Source organism: Mesoplodon bidens, assembly GCF_964165515.1.
Source record: "Mesoplodon bidens genome assembly, chromosome: 15".
NCBI classification, from domain to species: domain Eukaryota; kingdom Metazoa; phylum Chordata; class Mammalia; order Artiodactyla; family Ziphiidae; genus Mesoplodon; species Mesoplodon bidens.
The window spans coordinates 36,826,827-36,835,299 of record NC_138171.1 but is presented as its reverse complement, the minus strand read 5'-3'; positions in this window follow the sequence as shown (position 1 = coordinate 36,835,299).

Here is an 8,473-nt window from a genome sequence, read left to right as displayed (position 1 = left end):
CACCCTGCCAGGCCCCCGGCGCTTGGGTCCCTGGGAGTTGTAGTTCATCCTCTGTTGGGGTGCTACGTTGGGGAGATCAAGGACAAAGGAGCGGTCAAGACTACATCTCCCAGTGGTCATAGCGCGCAGATGGAGGAGGATTCGGGGTGGGGGGGTCTAATTCCGCGGCCGCTGGGGACCCCTGGCGGGGACGAAGGCTGCCTGTGTCCGAGCGAGTGCTGATTCACGGCCCCGCCCCATATTCTTCGGGAAATTACTGGGGGAGGGGGCCAGGGCTTCAACCCTGGACCGTATTTCCGAGATAAAATAGCACGCCATGGGGGGATTGGGGAGATGGGGCGCGTCCACTATTGATCCAAACTGTCAGGGTGGTACCCACCTCAGGGATGGCTGAATTAAAGAGCCAAACCTTGGGGGACTGTCAACCTCCCCCACCCCCCACAAGGTTCCAGCTCCCCATCCCCACCTTGAGGTTCTTGGACCTGACAGGTGGAAATATGGAAAGACAAATACCAGCCGGGCATTCTGGTTAATATACAGAAAGGATGCAGCTGTTTGCAGGCTGATCCCTGGGGAGCCCCTTCTTCCTCTCCGGGGTGGAGCGTTAAAGATTCAATTCAGTTACCAGAGCCAATGGATGCTTACCACTGGGTTGTGTCTCGGGGTTGACCAAACCTCTCCCAGCCTAGGATATACATGCTGAGGTCAGGCTGACTAATTCTTGCTCATATGCTTCCCTTTTTGACATTCCATGTAGCTCACACACCCCATGGTTTTGACTGCACATTTTATTTATTTCATTTATTCAGCCCTTATCTACTCAGCACCTACTATGTTCTGAGCACTGTTCTAAGTATTGGGGTGCAGCAGTGAACAAAACAAAAAACAAAACAAAACAAAACCCCTGCCCAAGAAAATAGGCAAAATAAAGATAACGTGTAGAGTACGTTAGAAAATTATAACTAGTAAAAAAAAAAAAAAGATAGTGGACATGAAGCACTGTTTATGAGAATAGAGAATGAGGGAGTTTCTGTGAAGGAATATTCCAGGCTCTATGCGAGGCACTGGAGGAAGAGGGCATGGAACCCTGCCCTCAAGGAATTCAGGCTAGATAGGAAGAGTTTCTTTTTTTTGGGGTGGGGGGCGGTGTCGGCAACTTCCCAACCAGGAATTGAACCTGGGCCCTCCGCAGTGAGAAGGCGGGAGTCCTAACCACTGAACCACCAGGGAATTCCCCAGGAAGAGTTTCGGAAAAGCTGGTAATATTCCAACCCAGCCCTTAAAGATGTGTAGGATTTGATTAAAAACTAATAATAGGGCTTCCCTGGTGGTGCAGTGGTTGAGAGTCCGCCTGCCGATGCAGGGGACACGGGTTCGTGCCCCGGTCTGGGAAGATCCCACATGCCGCGGAGCGGCTGGGCCCGTGAGCCATGGCTGCTGAGCCTGCGCGTCCGGAGCCTGTGCTTCGCAACGGGAGAGGCCACAATGGTGAGAGGCCCACATACCGCAAAAACAAAACAAAACAAAACAAACAAACAAAAAAAACTAATAATAATAATAAATAAAATAAAATGAAAAACAAAAAAAATTTTAAGAAGAAAAAAAAGATGTGTAGGATTTGAGAGCAGAAGAGGGCACAGGCAGGGGTCTCAGAAGCAGGTTCCTCCCTGACATATTTATTGATAGGCAAAGAATTCAGTATGTTTGTTGCCTGAAGTGACAGGTAGTGGGGCTGGGGATGGAGTCAGGAGCCAGAACATGAGGAGCCCTGAATGGCAGGCAAGGGAGTGAAGTCTTTCTTCCAAAATAAATAGAAAGCCTGTGAGAGATTTTAACCAGGGCAGAAAAGGATGAGTTTTGCATTTGATCTTCATCATCGTTGCTTCCTCAGTGCTGAGCACAGTGCCTGGCACACCATACGTATGCAGAACATGTGAAATGAAGAAATGAATGAACACATGCATGTGCTTAGGGAGAGTGCTGTGGCAGGAGTGAAGGAGATGGCCTGAGTGAGGAGAGGACTCTAGAAATAGCTCTGTTCTCCCCTCCTCCAACATGGGATCTGGTCCCTCTTCTCTTACTACACCACCCAGCAAAATGCAATCCGGCTGGTGAATAAACCCTCCCACTTCCTTCTGTCTCTTACATGAGAGTTCGCCAAGTCCTTCCTCTTCCTTTCTCTTCTTCCCTGCAGGCCAGGCCTCAACCATTCTGGCCTGGGCATCCCAGGTGCATGGGAAGGAACCCTTACAGCCAACCCTGGCTGTCCACATGTGGATTAAATGTGTCAATGATTCAGGCCCCAGAAGCTAAATCCCAGGAACTTCCTGGCACATTTCAGGCTGCCTCTCTGACCTCTCCTTCCCCCACCAGTCCAATGTGAATTAAAGAATAAAATAAAGTAAAAAAAATTCCAGGCCAAATCTGTTTGGGGAAAAAGCAAAGCAGATGCAAAGAAAAGGATGTTCTAAAATCAAACAGGAATAACATCTGTAGTCTCCACATCCAGGTCTCTCTCCAGTGGTGCAGGGGAGAGCTGGCCCTGCCCTCCTTTCCCTTTTGATTCTTTTTAAGACTCTAGGCTTAAAGCTGCCGCTGCCCAGCGGCCCCTGGCTGTTTAGAGGGCTGCTTCAGAGGCATGGCAACATGACATAGAGCAAATGGCTTAATATTCTGGCTACCTCCTCCACGCCGTGGTACTGTTAAGAGAAACCTGGAGCAGGGAGGTGGAGAACTAGCATTCTGGCTTCTGCCTGGCCCCCAGGTCTATATGCAAGGCCTGTGTCCTCTCTGGGTCTTAATTTCCCCACCTTTGAAGTAAGAAATTAAATTCAATGAGTGCTAAGTGCTCCGCCCAGGTGTGACGAGTCATAGTTTAGATTCAGCCTGTTCCTCTTCTGAAATGGAAGGCTATTGACATTCTTTAGCTGTGGAAACAGGGAATCTGTACCTGCAGACCTGGGAGATGGTTCAGTCCCAGAGTTGAGAGGCTCAGTCATCTCTGTTTTTTAGACTTGGAGGCTGAGACACAGAGATCTCGGCTGTGTAACCAGTCAAAGCTCAAACAGCAAGGACCAACAGAACCTGAATTCAAACCCAGGCAGATCTTCTGGACTCCCAGTAACAAGGGCACCCTTTCCTGCCCAGGCTATGAGAATCTACCCCTTGGTATCTGCTCAGGGAAGGGGGGGCCTTGCCCTTTGGTGACTGGCCTGACACACGGGCACTGGGCAGGCACCCTGTATGGCTAACCCTTTGTCCCATCTCCAGTGCTGGAGGATATGACCTTTAGATGCATCCTCTCTGGGCTGAGTTGGCGGACACACAGGCCAGCCAGAGACATTACTGTCCTGCTGTTTCTGTGCAGTCATAAATCACTGCAGCCCCATCCCCTGGCTGCTGGCTTCCTCCTGCAGCTAGAAAGCTCCCTGATTGGTGTGGAGGCGGCAGCAGCAGCAGCATCTTCTGAAACAGACTGGCAATGCTCCCCACCCTGTCCTCTAGGAACACTTCCCAGTCACTGCCCTAACAGGCTGGTCTGCAGTAGGGGCAGAGCACACGACAGATTCAGAGGCAAAGGACAACATGGAGATCTCGGTGGGTTGCCTCTCCTCCTGAGGATACTGGAGCAGTGGAGGAAGGCTGTGCTGGGAGGCAGAACCCACAGGTCGAAGCCTTGACTTTGCTATTGATCTTGCTGGGTGACCTTGAACAAGTCGCTGTACCTCTCTGGGCCTCAGACTGTACATCTGTAATATAACAGAATTGCACGGATGCTTCTTAAGGTCTTTCAGCCTGTAGCAATAGCCTGCCAACTGCCTTACCATAGTGTCTTCCTAGCCTCTACAGTACAAGGTCTGAAAGATCTTTCTATATGTGCATCCCATCTTCTCCTTCCCTCACCTTGGCTCTGCCATGCATGCCACTCCCACTGCATATGGGCCAAAGTCCCTGCTTCTTAGCCTGGAAATCAAGGGCTTTTCCCAAGGCTCCGGCCTACCTCTCTACCTGCATCTCACATAGGACACTTGACTGGCATTTCCTGACCATGCAGTGCCCTCTTCCCACTCTGGGCCTTTTCAAAAGCTGTTCCTTTTGCTGGGAACTCCTTCTACGCCTACCCCCCATTCAATCCTACCTCTTTGTCTTTTAGACTCAGACACGGCGTGTTGAACAAACCACTCCCCCTCGGTGCTCCTACCAGCTCCCAGCACAGGTTCTAGACCTCATCACTGCACTTGTATGTGTGTGACTTTGTCTTCCCCTGTGGTCTTACAGATGAATTTCTCAAAGACAGAGGTCCATTGGAGTCACCTGTGAGCTCCGAGCCCAGCATGGAGCAGGTGCTCAGGGAAGTTTTGTTCAATGAAAAAGACTGCTTCAAGAATGAATCGCCTGGTGATGGTCTTACCTCTTGAGGAGGACTTGAAAGATTTTGCCCCAAAACAAATGGCCATGGTCAAATTGCAGCCAAAACTCGGGAAGGCAGAACTGTAGACAATCCCAGGAGCAAATAGGGCCACAGCCAGAAAGAATGGTCTTGAAGAAGAGCCAGACAGAAGATTTCAAAGAAAGCCTGTTGACCTGGGTCTGACAACCCGCAGAAATTTTCTGTTCTGAGTGACCGCTCCTCACCAAGCCAACTTCCCTAAATCTAGGGCCTCTCAGATCCCCTAAAACTGACTGGCCTGGAAGGAGGGAGAGATTGAAAAGTCTAAAACTTCTTTATATTTTAAGTTTTGCATTCCCCTAAAAAGAGCCCACTTCAAACTTTACCATACCAAGGGAAAGTCCATCACCATAAAAAAATAGGCCATTGTCCCAAACAAAGAGGTAAACTGTCCCCATTCTCGAGAGTTGGACATTCCAGGGCAGAGGAGCCCAGGAGAGAATCTTCTCCTGAAACTCAGCTGTGTGAACTTGGGCCAAGTGCTTCACCAATCTGGACCTCAGGTTCCCCACTGAATCTTAAAGAGAACTCTCCACCATGCCCTCTGAACTGGACTATGTATGAATGCGTTCTTGACTTGGTAGAAGAGTCTGAGTGAGAATTTTGATGCTTGACTCCAACAAAGGGCAAATGACTCATGGGAGAGCCACAGTGATGGGGATGGTGGCAGCCTGCCTACCACAGGGAATGAGGCAGGTGCTTTTTGTTTTTAGAAGACTCCAAGCTGCAGAGAGCCCATCAGTTTCAGTTCATTTCTAGGAGGCAATTTCTCCATCAGCTAGAGCTGTCCAGTGATGGCATGGGCTGAGTCTGGATAGGGTGGGACAGGAATCAGAGGTGAGGGACCAGCAGATAAGCAGGGCCAGAAGACCGGCCACTCAGAGGTGACGCTGACCAGTGGTTCTCAACCTGGCTGTGCACTGCAGTCCCCCAAATACCTGAGGGGAACTTGTCTAGAATCCAGAGTCCTAGGTCCAACAGACTGGATCAGAATCTCCAACAGTAGGTTCTGGGAACCTGTACGTTTTTAAAGCTCTCTGGGGGATTCTTCCACCATTAGTGGTCTGCCAGAGTGACCTCAAAAGACCCTGGAAACCCTGAAGGAGGCCAGGCTGTGTTGCTCAAAGAGGAAGTAGAGTGGCCATGAGGCCTTCTGAGAGCTGGCTGGAAGAGGTAGGGAACTGGCATTTTCTTGTGTTGGCCATTCTGCCAAGTCAGCCCAGCACTAATGCTTCCAGAGTGCAAACCCCACTTGATCATGTAATAGGAATGCTGGTGTTGACACAGCAGGCAGACAGGAGCCCAGGCTGCACCAGGGGACAGGAGGTAGGCACAGACAGCACCAACTCCTTGCTCTGAGCCTGGGGACAGACAGGGGCAAAAAGCACTCCCTCCATATCAACCCTTGGGCGAATTGAGATGACTCAGGAGCATGGGGCCTGCACTGTCTTCTAGGCTTCATAGCCAGCCAGATTTCCTCCCTGTCTTCCTGGAGTTGGAGATGGTAAACCAGAAGGGACAGCAGAAGGACCCTTGTTCATCCAATAGAGAAATCCCACATATAGCACCCCATCTCCTGAGTGTCAGCCCTTGCGAGCACACCTCTGGCCACAGGCAGTTTACTATTTCCTGAAGTCCCCCTTCCTTTGTGGGACAGCACTTAGGTTCCCAGATCTTTTTCCCATTGTTCCTCATTCTACTTTATGGTGTTACAAGAAAAAGGAGAACCCTCCTCCCCAAAGGCCTTTTACGTTTGAGGCCAGGACATGTGAAGCCCTTCTGTCTCCATATTGTACAAGCTTCCCCAGGAACAAAGAGTACATTTTAGCACGTTCTTTTTTCTTCTCCATCTATAATGCGTGGTGCATGATGGGAATGGAGAGATGGCCAAAGAGATGGATGACCAGGACATGTGGTACTGAGCTCCTGACCCCCCAACTTGAGAGATATGTGCCCAGAGGTTATACAAGGCCTAAGAGCACTTCATGACAAGTGGACGTTGGCCTTCCAACCCCAGGGCAGCCACCCCAACCTAGGCTGAGCCAGGTGCCTCCATCAGAGGCTGCCTCGAGGTCTATAATCAGTGCTCTGTGATCCTCCCCCTAAGTCCTCACCTTGTTTCTTTAATAATACTCGGGGTGGGGGGTGCTTCCCTGGTGGCGCAGTGGTTGGGAGTCCGCCTGCCGATGCAGGAGACGCGGGTTCGTGCCCCGGTCCAGGAGGATCCCACATGCCACGGAGCGGATGGGCCTGTGAGCCATGGCCGCTGAGCCTGCGCGTCTGGAGGCTGTGCTCCGCAACGGTAAAGGCCGCGCCAGTGAGAGGCCCGCGTGCTGCAAAAACAAACAAAAAAACAAAACAAAACAAAAAAAACTCAGGGGTCAAGGAAAGGCCAATAAATGAGAAAAAACAGGAGATCATATGCGTTTGCCCCCATTACCCCACAGACAGGAGAGAAGGCACACTATAGATGAGGAGTCCAAGGCACAGAGGGGTTAAGTAACCTGTCTAGGTCACATAGGTAGTAAATGGAGGGGCTGGGTCATGAAGGAGGTTCATGTGTCTCCTCTTCCTCATTGGAGGGAATTCTTCTTTGTTGGCCTCTTTTCAGAGCCAATGAAGGCAGGCCTGACTCCCTACACTCAGCTGGATTTACTTCTTTTATTCATTTATTTATTTTTGGCTGCGTTGGGTCTTCATTGCTGCGTGCGGGCTTTCTCTAGTTGCGGCGAGCAGGGGCTACTCTTTGTTGCGGTGCACAGGCTTCTCACTGCAGTGGCTTCTCTTGTTGCGGAGCACAGGCTCTAGGCGCACAGGCTTCAGTAGTTGTGGCTCATGGGCTCTAGAGCGCAGGCTTGGTAGTTGTGGCGCACAGGCTTAGTTGCTCCGCGGCATGTGGGATGTTCCAGGACCAGGGCTCGAACCCGTGTCCCCTGCGTTGGCAGGAAGATTCTTTTTTTTTTTTTTTTAGTGAATGGTGGGGTTTTTTTTTCATTAATTTATTTTATTTTTGTCTGCATTGGGTCTTCGTTGCTGGATGCGGGCTTTCCTCTAGTTGCAGCGAGCGGGGGCTACTCTTCGTTGGGTGCGGGGGCTTCTCATTGTGGTGGCTTCTCCTGTTGCAGAGCACGGGCTCCAGGCATGCGGGCTTCAGTAGTTGTGGCACACGGGCTCAGTAGTTGTGGCTCGCGGGCTGTAGAGCACAGGCTCAGTAGTTGTGGCGCACGAGCTTAGTTGCTCCGTGGCATGTGGGATCTTCCCGGACCAGGGCTCGAACCCATGTCTCCCGCATTGGCAGGCGGCTTCTTAACCACTGTGCCACCAGGGAATCCCTGGGTTTACTTCTCACCTCTCCCGTGGGAGGATGCAGACAAAGCTGGGTAGTAGGAGGGGCCTGAGAGCAGAAGTGAATGACCTGCTCATTCATGGGAGTGTGAAGGAGTGTGTCCTCCAGGAGGATGAGTCAAAGTCAAGGCCCTCCTGGAGAAGTTGGAGGGACAGCCGTTTCCAGGCATACTCCCCAAGGCTGGGGCTGCCCTCGCTGGATTCAGGGGGCTGGGGCAGCAAACAGAACACTGGAGACCTGGCTGCACCAATGATGTGCTGAATAACCTTAAACAAATCACTTCCCTTTTCTGGATCTCTGACTCTCCTTTGCTCAGAATAAGCCACTTAGGTTAATACTAAAATCTTCACATTTTCCGGCCCTCGCTGAAAGGATCTGAACTCCAGTTATCCTGTACAAATCAGCAGTGCTCAATGAAACCTTGGGGAGTTCCTGGGTACTGGGAGTGGGGGATGGGAAGATAAATAAAACCAGTCCTTAGAAGCCCTAAGGCTGGGAATCTCAGAATGGACCAGATTCTGCCCTTTGGATTCTTCAGCCAGGGAAGATATCAAGCAAGGGAGAAATGGAGTTAGATTTGCATTTATTAAGGCCTTTTTTTTTTGGCCCACCCACAAGGCTTGTGGGATTTTGGTTTCCCAACCAGGGATGGAACCTGGGCCCTCGGCAGTGAGAGC